Source organism: Oryctolagus cuniculus, chromosome 16, assembly GCF_051225735.1.
Source record: "Oryctolagus cuniculus isolate XC-2025 breed Fujian yellow rabbit chromosome 16, ASM5122573v1, whole genome shotgun sequence".
Classification (NCBI taxonomy): domain Eukaryota; kingdom Metazoa; phylum Chordata; class Mammalia; order Lagomorpha; family Leporidae; genus Oryctolagus; species Oryctolagus cuniculus.
In genome coordinates, this window is record NC_142882.1 from 3,975,834 (window position 1) to 3,989,989 (window position 14,156).

Consider the following 14,156-nt stretch of genomic DNA (forward strand, 5'->3'; position numbering starts at 1 on the left):
TCCCTATTAAAGAGGATTTATTAAAGGGCGGTAGGAATCTGCTCATTGGCTGTGACTGGATTCACCTGTTTCTTGTCCAGTCATCTACTCCCTAAAATAGGAAAAAGTGACTTAACACTGTGCGCATTTCACTTTGGGGTGACCCTAGACCCCATAAACAAGTCTTGTTTCTGTTGAATTCTGAACCATTTCCATTTTATTCAGAATATCGGAGACTTAATGGCCCCTCTGTAGTCTTTCCCAACCGCGGGTCTACTGATAATTCTTCGTTGTGGCAGCCAGGAGCTGTCCTGCGCACCCTCCCACAGCTGGTAACAATCAAAACATGTCTGTGGTGTGGGTCTGGGGGAAGAAAGGGCCCCACAAGGGTAGGTCACAAGCAAGCAGCGGCCCTGCCTCCCATCTGCTGCTCACACACTGGACCCCTGGTGGCAGGTAAAATGCATGCCTGGCGGTTGCATTTCCGGCCCTGGGAGGGCTGCCCTGCATTTCCACTTCTGGCCAAAGTGAGTAGGCAAGCAGAGCTTCTGTTTCTGGTCAGGTGTGGGAGGTCCCAGATGGCAGTCTCTGTGGCAGAGTTCTGGCCTGAGGTGGTCTCTACCAGTTCCTACAGCCCCCAGCAGAGGTCTTCTGGTTTGCTTCGTGAGTAGGGGAATGGGCTTGGCCTGGGTCAGTGGAGGACTGGGAGGTGGGGGTGCTTCCAGGCAATACTGTGGTGAGCTGAGAACGCTAGGCCTGGGCCGTGATGCCAGACCCATTTCACTCCCTGGGCACTGAGCGGGAGCCTGCGTGTGAGCAGCACCTGGCCCGGGGGTGCGGCTGACCACATCTGTGTGGTGGGGGGTAGGGCCTGGGGTTGAGCTCTGGGGCTCAGAGGGCAAGACTGGAGAGGGAGGCCCATTCCACAGGTGGGGCTTTTCTTGGTCTAGGGTGGAGCTCCGGGAAGCACAGCAGCTTCAGGTGTGAATGGCTGCTCCTTGTCCAGTGGCCAGCTCCTGCTTGTGGTCTGCCTTTGACATCTTCCCTTGCACACATGGCAAGAATGGAGGTCCAGGAAGGTACGTGGCTGCTGACTTAAACTACGCTGATTTCCGAAGTCAATTTTGGGAAAATTGGCATGTTTTTCAAGTTAATTCTTCCTCTTTGAAAGTGGCATAGCTCTCCATGGGTTGGTTCTTTCTTCAGGCTATTAAAACTTTAATTATCGTGAAATGCTATGGGTTCTGTTTACTCCCAGACATTGTGTATACTTAGTTGCTTTTGTTTGCTTTCCTAGAAAACATGTTATTTAAGTACTGAACAGAATGGTTTCTCAGCCTTTGTTTTTCATGACCTTGACTGCTTTGAAGGTGAAGTCATTATTTCATAGAATTTTGTAAAATGTTCTTCAGACTGCTTTGATAGATAGAAGATTGGATTCAGGTTATACTTTTTTTTATTTTTTAACCACAGTGTCAGAGAAATTGCATTGTGTTCTTATTGCATCAAGATGAACATGATAATTGGTTTTCTCAATTAGTGAGCTCCAGTATTTCTACCAAGTAGAACTTTCAGAGATGAATGCCCAACGTATCATGAATTTATATACCACCTTGATTCTGGTTGCCTTAGCTAGGCCTGAAGAGTTTAATGCCTATCCAAGTCTAAAGGTGCAAGAACACATGGACTGTTATGGGACTTGACAGGAACAAACTAGAAGCAGAGGCTGGTGGTACTGGGATACCCTGTGGGACATTTTCTTCCCCCTAAGTCCAGCTGGAGAAGTCATTGGAATAAGGACTATCAGCATAGGAAGATACAGAAACATTCTCTTGAACTTATTACCTGTCACCTTGTTTCAAAAGGAATATGGTATTGAGAAAATGTAGGTGTGTTTTTTTAAAAATTATGATCTATTGCTGCTCTGTTTCTTTATTTTTTGGGTTGTCCTTGCTGCCTGTGGCATGATGTTAGAAATCCTGTCAGTGATTGGATAGGCTTTTCTCAGCATTTCATTACTCAGGTCATTGATTAATGCTTCATATCTGAGTGGCTTCTTAGGGAGAGGGGGCAACCAGAAACTCCAGCAGGGTTGTGTGGAAAACTGCTTGGCATCTGCCCTGCCCTTTTGCTCTGATCTGCTGGGGGCTGTGACCTTGTCTCATGCAGGCACCCTAGACACCCACAGCACTGACATAAGCATGCCATGTGCCCCTCTCAGCATGGCCTGGCCACTGGTGACCACCCCTTGTTGCACCCTCCCTGCTACTGCTTTTGGAGTTTATGTAGTATCAAATCACACTGGAGTCTTGTGTTAAGTTGTGTCTTACATTATGTGTCTCCTGGTAGGAACTAAGAAAATAACTAGAAACTGTCCTGAATATTCTTGGATGAACTGAGGCAGCTGTTCTAATTTTACATATAACCGACTTTAAGTCAGAAATGGTTGTAAGAAACCAGAAAGGTTATTTTATGTTGAAGAATGTATCAGTTTACCAGAAGGAACAACTATGGAAATATTCTCAGTAAACCACCTTGCCTAGAAATAAGCAAATGTAGACATAATTGAAGGTGAAAAATCAGCAAATTCTACAAGAGTTGGAGACATCACAATGTTCATGGCAAAATGGAACTATAAGAGAACAATAAAAAATATAAATATGCTCTCTCAACATAAGCTCCATTAAGTTCAAGACAGTTTTGTAAGTGATGTTAATAACCATCTAATACATCCTAAAAAACTAAGGGTTCTCTGAAATTGCTCTCTCCCTCTTTTTAAAATATCTTCCTCTAGACTAGAGGAGTAAGGTGCCTCCCTATTATGCCATTAAAACTGCTCCTAACTTTTTGAATTGTCTTCATCTTTTTACCATGTCCTCATCCTTGCTTGGGTAGAAGACTTATTTAAGAGTAGGTAAAAGAACCTAAGGTTGTGATAAGTCTTCATACCACCAAATGTGACTGCACAAAATATGTAGGACAATACTGAAATGAAATGTGTTTTATGAATTGTGGATTATGTTTAATCCATTTCTGGGCTTTGGAGGCCATGTAGAGCACTTTATTCCATAAATTAACACATTAGGGCTGCAAGTACACTTGTTATATAAATGGCCTACAGAATTACCTAGGATAGTCCAAGTTATGCCTAGGATGGTATAAATCATTGCTTAGAGATGCTTAGTTGAACAAAGTTTGAGGACTGAATGGTGCGTACAACTTCCAGGACAATAGAAATAGTGTCTACAAATAAGTGCATGGTGTGTCAGTTCATAATCTACTTGTGTTTATAGTGCGTCAGTACATAAGAAGGATTCTTAGCATGCATGGCTAAGAGTTTCAAGACAAATGGAGAGGTATGTTTGTTATTTGTATGTCTGTGTTTTGAACTCTATGTATTCATTACCTTTGTTCATTTTATTCACTCAAGTGCTGCAAGACTAAATAACCAGATTTAAAAACAATGGCTTATTCAAAATGGATCTTTTTAAAAATTTTTATTTAAGATACACAAATTACATGTATTTCATGTATACAGACTTAGGAACATAGTGATATTTCCTCTCCCACACTCCCTCCTGCCCAGGCTCCCACCCTTCATCCTCCTTCCTCTCTTATTCCTTCTTAATTTTTACAGTGATCTAATTTCATTTACTTTATACTCATAAGATTAACCCTACACTCAGAAAAGGGTTCAACAAATAGTAAGAAGAAAAACAACACTGTTCCTCAACAGTAGTGACAAGTGTTCTAAACAATCATTACATCTCAAAATGACAATTTCACTCCTATACATTACATTTTTGAAGCTCTATTAGTTAACCACAAATCAGGGAAAGCATGGTATTTGTCTTTTTGGAATGGGCTTATTTTACTAAGTATAATGGTTTCCCGGTGTATCTATTTTGTTGGCAAAAGACAGGACTTCATCCTTTTTATGGCTGGGTAGTGTTCTGCAGTGTATATGTCCCATAATTTCTTTATCCAGTCATCAGTTGATGGACATCTGGTTTGATAACCTATCTTAGCTACTGTGAATTGAGCTGCAGTGAATACAGGGCAGAGATAATTCTTTCATAGGCTGATTCCATTTCCCTTGGGTAAATTCCCAGGAGTGGGATACTGGGTTGTGTGGTATATCTGTTTTCAGCTTTCTGAGGTATTTCCATACTGTCTTTCACAATGGATATACCAGTTTACATTCCCACCAATGGTAGATTATGGTATATTTTCCTCCACATCCTTGCCAGCATTTATTGTTTGTTGATTTCTGTATGAAAGCCATTCTAACTGGGGTGAGGTGAAACCTCATTGTGGTTTTGATTTGCATTTCCCTGATGGCTAGTAATCCTGAGCATTTTTTCATGCGTCTGTTGGCCATTTGAATTTTCTCCTTGTAAAAATGTGTGTTGAAATCCTTTGCTTATTTCTTAACTGAATTGTTTGTTTTGTTGTTGTGGAATTTCTTGAGCTCTTTATAGATCCTGGATATTAATCTTTTATCAATTTTATAGTTCTGTCAGTTTCCTTTTCACTTTGCCAAGTGTTTCTTTTGCAGAGCAGAGGCTTCTCAGCTTGATGTATGTAATTCCGCTCACAGACAAGATGTGAAAAGTGGGTTTACTACTAAATTGAAGGGTTCACACTATATCTGATTTAAGGAGTGTATTCAGATCTCTCTGTTGATATCCAGTATTGAAGTGGAAGTATACCTCTTTGAATGCAATAGGCCATTCTATCATGCCTTCATTGATGAGTAAGCCTTGCTTATACAGACTCTGAGGGGAATTCTCTCCAACTTTAGCAGAAATCCAAGACCAACTGGGAAATTTAAAACATTCTGGATATCATATTGTGTCATACGTTTTCTTGTTCATCTAAGGAGATGTGCTCCCCAGTGCTGTTTGTAAATTGGAGTTTCCTTATGAATGGATGGCGCTAGAAGGCAGGCATAATTCAGAAATGAGGAATATATTCAAATAGCAGGACTATATTAAATAGCAGTGGTGAGAGTAGGCATCCTTGTCTAGTTCCAGATATTAGGTGGAATGCTTCCAGCTTTTCCCCATTCAGCAGGATGCTGGCACTCAGTTTGTCATACATTACCTTGATTGTGTTGGGGAATGTTCCTTCTTTACCCAATTTGCTTAAGGTTTTCATCATGAAAGGCTGTTGTGTTTTATCAAATGCTTTCTCTGCATCTGTTAAGATAATCATATGCTTTTGTCTCAGTTTGTTACTGTGATGTATCCCATTGATTGATTTGTGAACATTGAATGCATCCCTGCATCCCAGGGATAAACCCCACTTTGGGTGAATGATGTTTCTGACATGTTGCTGGATTTGATTAGCTAGGATTTTTGCATCTATGTTCATCAGATGTATTGGCCTATAGTTCTCTTTCTCTGTTGCAAATTTTTCATGTTTAGGAATTAAGATGATGCCTGCCTCATAGGAGTTTGAGAGAATTCTCTCCAGTTCAGTTGTTTTGAATAACTTGTGAAGAATTGGAGTTCTTTAAATGTCTGGTAGAGGGGCCGATGCTGTGGCACAAGTGGGCTAAGCCTCTGCCTGTGGTGCCGGCATCCCATATGGGTGCTGGTTCGAGTCTCAGCTGCTGCAGTTTTGGTCTAGCTCTCTGTCATGGCCTGGGAAAGCAGTGGAAGATGGCCCAGGTCCTTGGGCCCATGCACTCACATTGTAACCTGAAAGAAGCTCCTGGCTCCTGGCTTCAGGCCAGCACAGTTCTGACCTCTCTGTCAATTGGGCAGTGAACCAGCAGATGGGAGACTTCTCTCTTTCTGCTTCTCCTCTCTCTACTTAACTCTGACTTTCAAATAAATAAATAAATAAATCTTTAAAAATGTCTGGAAGAATTCAGCAGTGAAGCCATCTATCTGGTCCTGGGGTTTTCTTTGCCCCGAGGATGTTTATTACTAATTCAGTTTCCACTTTGGTTATTGGTCTGTTTAGGCTTTCTATATTTTCATGACTCAATTTTGTTGGTTTTATGTTTCTAGGAATCTAACCATTTCTCCTAGGTTTCTTAATTTGTTGTCATACAGGTCTTTGTAACAATTCCTGATAATTTTTTTTTTATTTCTGTGGTACCTGTTGTTACATTTCCCTTTTCATCTCTGATTTTATTGATTTGGGTGTTTTCTTTCTTTTCATTGGTTAGTTGCAGCAATGGTGTATCAATTTTTTTTTTATTTTTTCAAAATCCAACTCTTCATTTAACTGATTTTTTTGTATTTTTATTCAATTTTGTTTATTTTCTATCATTAATTCTTTATTTCCTCTTACTTTTGGATTTGGTTTGTTTTTCTAGGTCCTTGAGATGCATTGATAGCCTCTTTATTTGGTACTTTTCCAGTTTCTTCCTGTAGGCAGGACTGCTATAAACTTCCCTCTTAACACTGCTTTTGCTATATCCCATAAGTTTTGATATGTATTGTCATCTTCATTTATTTCCAGAAATTTTTTGATGTCTCTTTAGATTTCTTCAGACCCATTGTGTGTTTAGGATCATGTTGTTCATTCTTCAAGTGTTTGCATATGATCTAGAGATTCTTGAATTGTTGATTTCCAGCTTTATTCAATTGTGGTCAGTGAAGATGCATGAATGATCTCGATATTTTTTAATTTGCTGATACTTGCTTTGTGGCCTAGCATATGATCTGTCCTAGAGAAAGTTCCATGCACTGATGCGAAGAATGTGTATTCCACTACTGTGGGCTGACAGGTTCTACAGATATCTATTAGTTCCATTTGGTCTATAGTGTTGATTAACTCTGTTGTTTTCTTACTGGTTTTCTGTCTGGTTGATCTGTCCATTGCTGAGAGTGGGGATTTAAAGTCCCCTGTTATGATTGTATTGTAGTCTATGTCTCCATTTAGGTCAATTAACATTTCTTTTATAAAGCAGGCACCCTGTAATTGAGTGCATATACATTTATTATAGTAACATTTTCCTGTTAATCCCTTAATAATTACATAGTGCCCCTTTGTCTATTTTAACTGTTTTTATGGTAATGTCTCTTTTGTTTGATGTTAGGGTGGCAACACCAGCTCTTTTTTGGTTTCTGTTAGCATGGAATATCTTTTTCCATCCTTTCACTTTCAGTCTGCATGTATCTTTGCTGGTGAGATGTGTTGTAAGCAGTAAATAGCTGGGTTTTGTTTTTGAATCCATTCAGCCAGTCTGTATCTTTTTTAAAAAAGATTTTTTTGAGACTTAAAAGTATTTGTTAGAATCAAGGACCTCCCACCAGAGTGGCATGGAGGGGGCTTCCAAGAGAGGAAAATCCAAAGGGGACTGGTGGCAGCTTTAAGTACAATTTCAAAGAAAAAAAAAAAAACTCAATAATCAGATTGGCATTTGGTTACCAGGCAGGGACAAAAACCATCAAAAGATCCCATTTGCAGTTATCTGTCCTCTCTGGCCTGCTAAAGCTGCCATAGTTAACTTGCTTTCACAGTAATCTGTGAGCTCTGGAGAAGCTCCCTTGTTATTCTCATGGTAAATTTGGGGATTTCAAAGGAAGGAGGGCAGCCTGTTTGTTCTTGCTAAAGATAATGTTTTGGGGAAGGAAGCAAATATTTTACACCCCAAGTTCCATTGCTGACTCCTCACATTCCCTCCTCTTGGAGATGGAAGCTCTAACATCTGTTAGTGGCAACTGGGTGATGATCACTGTGGCTGCTACATGCTGATAAGGGGCATCTTTGGGAAGGGGAGTCAAGACAGGGTTGCAGCAGGAGGTGGCTTCTCAGCAGTAGCTGGCTTCTCCAGGGGTGTGCAATGCCAGATTGCAGAAACAGCTTCCATCAGAGGTTTCTTGTGCTTGGCCACCTAGACTTGTACTTTTTTAAGTCCATAGAAAATGAATCTATCAAGCAGTTTAAACTCACAGGATCTAAAATTATAGGATCCAAAAAGCAAGAATAGTCATTATTAGAGGCCCTTAGAAAAGTGTCAAAACCATGAGCAAGGCCAGCACCATGGCTCAATAGGCTAATCCTCTGCCTGCGGTGCTGGTACACTGGGTTCTAGTCCTGGTGGAGCACCAGATTCTGTCCCAGTTGCTCATCTTCCAGTCCAGCTCTCTGCTATGGCTGGGGAGTTCACTGGAGGATGGCCCAAGTCCTTGGGCCCTGCACCCACATGGGAGACCAGGAGAAGCACCTGGCTCCTGGCTTTGGATCGGCACGGCACGCTGGCCATGGCACACCAGCTGTAGTGGCCATTGGGGGTGTGAACCAATAGAAAAAGAAGACATTTCTCTCTCTCTCTCTCACTGTCTACTCTGCCTGTCAAAAACAAACAAACAATCAAACAAAAATGAGCAAGTTTTTTCATTGAGAAGGAAATACAAACTTATGGAAAGGGCTTGAAAATAATCAGGCAGGCTTAAGGCCTTGTCTGTTATTAGGCTCAACCCTCTCTACATCTCTTCATATGTGGTACATCATAAGGGAGGCACCCTGTTGACTTCCATTTCCTAGCTGGCCTGGAAAGAAAACTGGCTTAAAGAGAAGGCAGGTAGCATTTCCAAAAGGAGAACATTTATTCATTAATATGCAGTTCTGCCTGCAATGATGTGGACCCTACTTGGCCATCCCCTTGACAGCAGTGGTTACTTTGGAAGCTGTGGTGCGTGAAGGGCTTGGATTTTCAGCTTAGAGTGAGCAAGGCCTGTGGCTCTGACCTGCATGCCTTTAACTCCAGGGTGGGGCTGTTTCTAGTGACCCAACTCTTGGCTGGCAGAGCTGCCAGGGCTCTACAGAAGCTGACTTTTCCTGAAGCCCTGGCTTTCCACATTGAAAACCAAAGCAGTGGGCTGGCCTGTTGGGTCTCCTTGATGGCAGATGACTTTGTAAAGCAGCCAATAATTGGCCAAAGAAACCTTTAAGAGAATGCAAGTCAAGGGAGTGCTCTGACCCTAATCTTTGGTGGCCTAAACTAGAAATGATTAGTCACAGGCATATTCTGATAATTGTTTTCTTTGAGGTAGAAAATGTCCATGAGGAAAGCTATGTCAAAAATGATGCATACCTTATTTTTAAAATTTTAAGTCATTAGTAAAACTCTCTCCCTTTGTTTGGTTAAAAAAGTGAGGCTTTGCCTGTTTTCTGTGCCATGGCAAAGTATATCTAGCTGTGGGATCATATTTTAAGCTCTCATTTTGGCTATGCTATTACACAAAAGTGTTAGCCATACCTTTTATAAGGTAAAAAGATCAAAATGTACATTCTAGAAAGGTTTTCAGAATAGAATTAGCTTCCTATTTTGAAGTGAATAGAGCAATGAGGGAACAAGTTAGGCTTCCAAGATTGCCTACTTACAATAACAGTATAAAGGCCAGCACCACAGCTCAATAGACTAATCCTCTGCCTGTGGCACCGGCACCCTGGGTTCTAGTCCCAGTCAGGGCACTGGATTCTGCCCAGTTGCTCCTCTTCCTGTCCAGCTCTCTGCTGTGGCCCGGGAGTGCAGTGGAGGATGGCCCAAGTCCTTGGTCCCTGCACCCACATGGGAGACCAGGAGAAGCACCTGGCTCCTGCCTTCGAATCAGTGCAGTGCACTGGCCACAGCGCACTGGCAGCAGCGGCCATTGTGGGGTGAACCAATGGAAAAAGGAAGACCTTTCTTTCTGTCTCTCTCTCTCACTGTCCACTCTGCCTAAAAAAAAAAAAAAAAAAGAAAAAAGAAAAAAGAAAAAAGAAAAGAAAAGTAAAGAAAAGAAAAGAAAAGAAAAAAGAAAAATCGGTATCAAATGAAAACTAGCAAGCAATTTAAACTGTTAAGTAGCAACTTATCGAAACATTTACCTGAAGGTCCAATGCTTTCTATAAATTTCAAGTACAGAAATTTAGGTCACACAAACCAAAAAGATATCTCTCATTATCTTAGCAGTTTGAATTTATGAGTGATATTTTATCTATAAGCCAATTAAAACAGAACTCATAATAAATTTTCCCATGTAGACATACAATATGTGAACACGTGTAACATGACATACAAGATGAGACAATAGAGTAGCTTCAGTAACAGTTTTCTAAAATCTATAACTATTTTTTTAATTACCATCAAGCAATTAGAATTACTTTCTGCCCTTTGTAATATGAATTAACCATACTTTAAGTTGGAAGCTGTAGAATGTTATTGGTTTTATCTGCTTACAGAACTGTCCCAGAGTATTGAACACAATAGAGATCAGGGAAAAAGAGGTCCTTTGGCATCTGAAATGACACATTTAAACAGAACCAACAATGTTTTAACTTCACGAGCAGTTAAAAATTACACTTATTTATTTGAGAGGTAGAGTTACAGATAGAGAGACAACGAGAAAGGTTTTACGCCTGCTGCTTCACTCCCCAAATGGCTGCAGTGGTCAGAGCTGAGCCAATCTGAAGCCAGGAGCCAGAAACTTCCAGTTATCCTGCATGAGTGCAGACACACAAGCACTGGGGCCATTTTCCATTACTTTTCCAAGCCATAGAGCTTGATTGGAAGAGGTGCAGCTGGGAGTAGAACTGGTGCCCTTATGGGATGTCTGCACCACAGGCAGAGGCCTAGCCCTATATGCCAGAGTTCCAGCCCCGTGTCTGTATCTCTTAACTGGAGTGTTGAGGACATTTATATTCAAGGTGACTATTGATAAGTTATGACTTGACCCTGCCTATGTGTTAGGAACCATTCATGGAGAAAGTAATTGTAGCACTGTTTGAATCAAAGTAACTGTAGCACCCTTTGAAAGAAAGTAACTGTGCAGTAGCACAGCTTGAAAGAAAACGAGAGAGGTAACCACCTTAGCTGGTAAGATTTGAAAACGGATGGCCTAACTAGATGGCCTACCCACAAACTGTCATTGCCATGACTACGGGACCCTGGGAGGTCAGAATGTGGGCGGGGCTAGCCTCTAGAAACTGTATATAAGGGGGACCCTCAGATGCTGTAAACCAGAGGTTGCTCAGCTTCTCTCCACAGTCTGTAGTGCCTAGTGCCCATGGGGAGAAGCTCCTGGTCTGTAGTGCCTAGTGCCCACAGCAGTAGGCTTGAGCGATCTTTCCTCCTAGTCACCTAGAGTATCAATAAAGTGTGTTTAGCTTGACCTTCCTCAGTCTCCTCGACTCTTCCTTTGCGGTAACCCAGCCAGTTCCTGAAGGGGGAGATCCTGACAGATGGCACCAGAACAGGGACCTGAAGTCAGACTGTGAGGAGAAGAGCCCTTGAGGAATTGTTGAAAGGGTGAGTAGCGGTGGTTGAAAGAGACCACGATGGGTGGGATGTCCCAGTCAAAAGAATATAGGCAGGCACTAGTGAGTATAGAGAAGGTGAAGGTCCTTCCAGGCCAGGCACCAAGAGGCAAGAAAGTGAAGTGCTACTCACCAGGAAATGTAACATGGGCTTGTAAACTGGTAGCAGCTTGTACAGGATGGGACCTCCAAGATCTGTGGACCTTGGAAGAGGTAGAAAACCTCCTGGAGGAATTCCTACAAGTAGGAGAAGGCACCACAACAGGGAAAGACTATAAATGTGCAGTAGACTCCCTTAAGGTGTTAATTTGTTGTGGCAAGGGATTAAATCCAAAAAATACATGAGATGCCTGTAAGCTTTATGACGCTATAGCAGAATGTAGGCAAAACTTCAGGTTGTTCCCAGAGAGTTAAGTAAGGAAGAAAAAGCAAAAGAACAGTCAGCGTATCCGATAAGGTTAAGAGGTGGTAGACAAGAATATGAGCCTGTGGGACCTGTACTAATAGCCGCTTGGCTTAAACAAGTTTAGGAACATGGTCTTATGCACCCAGCTACCATCACTTATTTTGCAGTAATTTCAGTAAACTTTACATCGGTAGACATCAATATGCTACTGAATGTAACTCCTGGCTTTGCAGCAGAGAAACAGCTAGTCATAGATAAGATAAAAGAGAAGGCAATAGCATGGGATGAGATGCATCCCCCTCCCCCAGCCAACATGGCTGGACCAGTGCCATTAACATCAGATCAGATTAGGGGAATTGGATTATCACCAGAAGAAATAAAGGACACCCAGAGCATTCAAAATGCTAATGAAGAATGTAAAAAGTTGCTTAGAAATTTAAGACCAGGAGATTCATTAGATGAAAAAATGTATGCCTGCGGAGAATTTGGATCCACCTCCTATAAGATGGCCATGCTGGCAGAGGCCTTAAAGGCTGGAGATAGACATCAAGGGTCAAGAAGTTATCAGGGAAATTGTTACAGGTGAGGAAAAAAGGGGCATATGGCAAGAAATTGTAGGAGTGGAGAAAAAACTCCGCTAAAATGCTGTAATTGTGGGAGAACCAGACATATGGCAAAAGTATGTAGACAGCCGAAAAATGGGAAAGCGGGGGGCAATGCCCCCCAGACCATGATGGTGTCTGCCCAGAATATCCAGTCATCTGGGCCGGCGCCGCGGCTCACTAGGCTAATCCTCCACCTTGTGGCGCCGGCACACCGGGTTCTAGTCCCGGTTGGGGCGCCGGATTCTGTCCCGGTTGCCCCTCTTCCAGGCCAGCTCTCTGCTGTGGCCAGGGAGTGCAGTGGAGGATGGCCCAGGTCAGGAAAAGCACCTGGCTCCTGGCTCCTGCCATCGGATCAGCGCGGTGCGCCGGCCGCAGCACGCCAGCCATGGCGGCCATTGGAGGGTGAACCAATGGCAAAGGAAGACCTTTCTCTCTCTCTCTCTCTCTCACTGTCCACTCTGCCTGTCAAAAAATAAAAATAAATAAATAAATAAAAATAAATACATAAATAAATAAAAAGAATATCCAGTCATCTATCCCGCCATCTGCCCCATCCCTGGGGGAAACAGAGACGGAAGCCCCTGTGACTGGGATCTACCCGAAACTACCAAAATAAAATTAGAACAAAGACCTACCTTAAAGTTAAACCTAGGGGGGAAAGATATAGTAGGGCTGTTATACACAGGGGCTGATTTAACTATAAATAAGGGAACAAGAGGTTAAAGGAATAAAAGAAGGGATAACAGAAGGATGGCAAAATATAGAGAGGGTAGGAGGGTGCTCTAAATTACAAAAAATATCATAGGTTATGCTGAAAGACAAAAAAGGAAGGAAGACAAAGACATCCATTCTAATATCTCCAGATATTCCCATCAATATATTCGGAAGGGATATCTTAACAAAGTTAGGGGTAGCCCTAATTATGGCACAACTCTCTACCCAAATTACCCCAATAAAGATAAAAATGAAAGATCCTAATAAAGGTTCCTTGATTCCCCAATGGCCTTAACAAAAAGACTACTAGAGGAAGGGAAGATGTCTCCAGCAGACCCAGATAATCCCTGGAACACCCCAATATTTGTGATAAGGAAAACATCAGGTAAATTGCGAATGTTAATAGACTTTAGAGATCTTAATAAATTAGTAGATAAGGGAAGAGAAGTTCAATTAGGTATTCCACACCCTGGAGGATTACAAAGAAGAAACCAGGTTACTGTTTTGGATATGAGGGATGCTTATTTTACCATCCCTCTGGATAAGGACTTCAGGCAGTACACTGCCTTTACCATCCCAGAGGTTAATAATCAAGGTCCAGGCCATAGGTATGTGTGGAATTGTCTCCCACAAGTTTTGTATTAAGTCCCTTGATTTACCAAAGTACACTAAGGGACATACTAGAGCCCTGGAGACAACAACACCCAGAAGTAGATCTTTATCAATATATGATGATATATATATTGGGTCCAATCATTCTCCAAAACACCACAAACTGATCGTAGAAAAACTCAGAAAAATGCTTTTAGAAAAGGGATTTGAGACACCAAATGAGAAATTACAAGAACAATATCCTTATTCATGGATGGGATACTCGTTACACCCGAATAAATGGACATTGCAAAAGCTAGAGTTGCCAGAACTTCCAGAGAAGCCCAACCTAAACAAACTACAAAAGTTAGTAGTACTCCTTAATTGGATGACCCAAGCTGTTCCCGGAAATAAGACAGAACTTTTACTCTTATGATGAAGGGAAACCAAAAGTTAAATAGTATCAGGGAATGGACCCCCAAAGCAAGACAGGAGTTATGGACTATAAGGAGGCTATTACAAGAACACAAACCTTTAAGCTACTGGGACCCCAGCAAGGAAGTTTACTATACCGTTATCATGGGAGGTAATACCATAAA

At 41.8% G+C, this 14,156-nt stretch overlaps 1 pseudogene; it reads right to left on the reverse strand.

Annotated features, from left to right (window-relative positions):
- Positions 1–1,607: 1,607 nt before the first annotated feature.
- On the reverse strand, positions 1,608–1,807 carry LOC149121402 (phosphatidylinositol N-acetylglucosaminyltransferase subunit Y-like; annotated as a pseudogene).
- Positions 1,808–14,156: the final 12,349 nt, after the last annotated feature.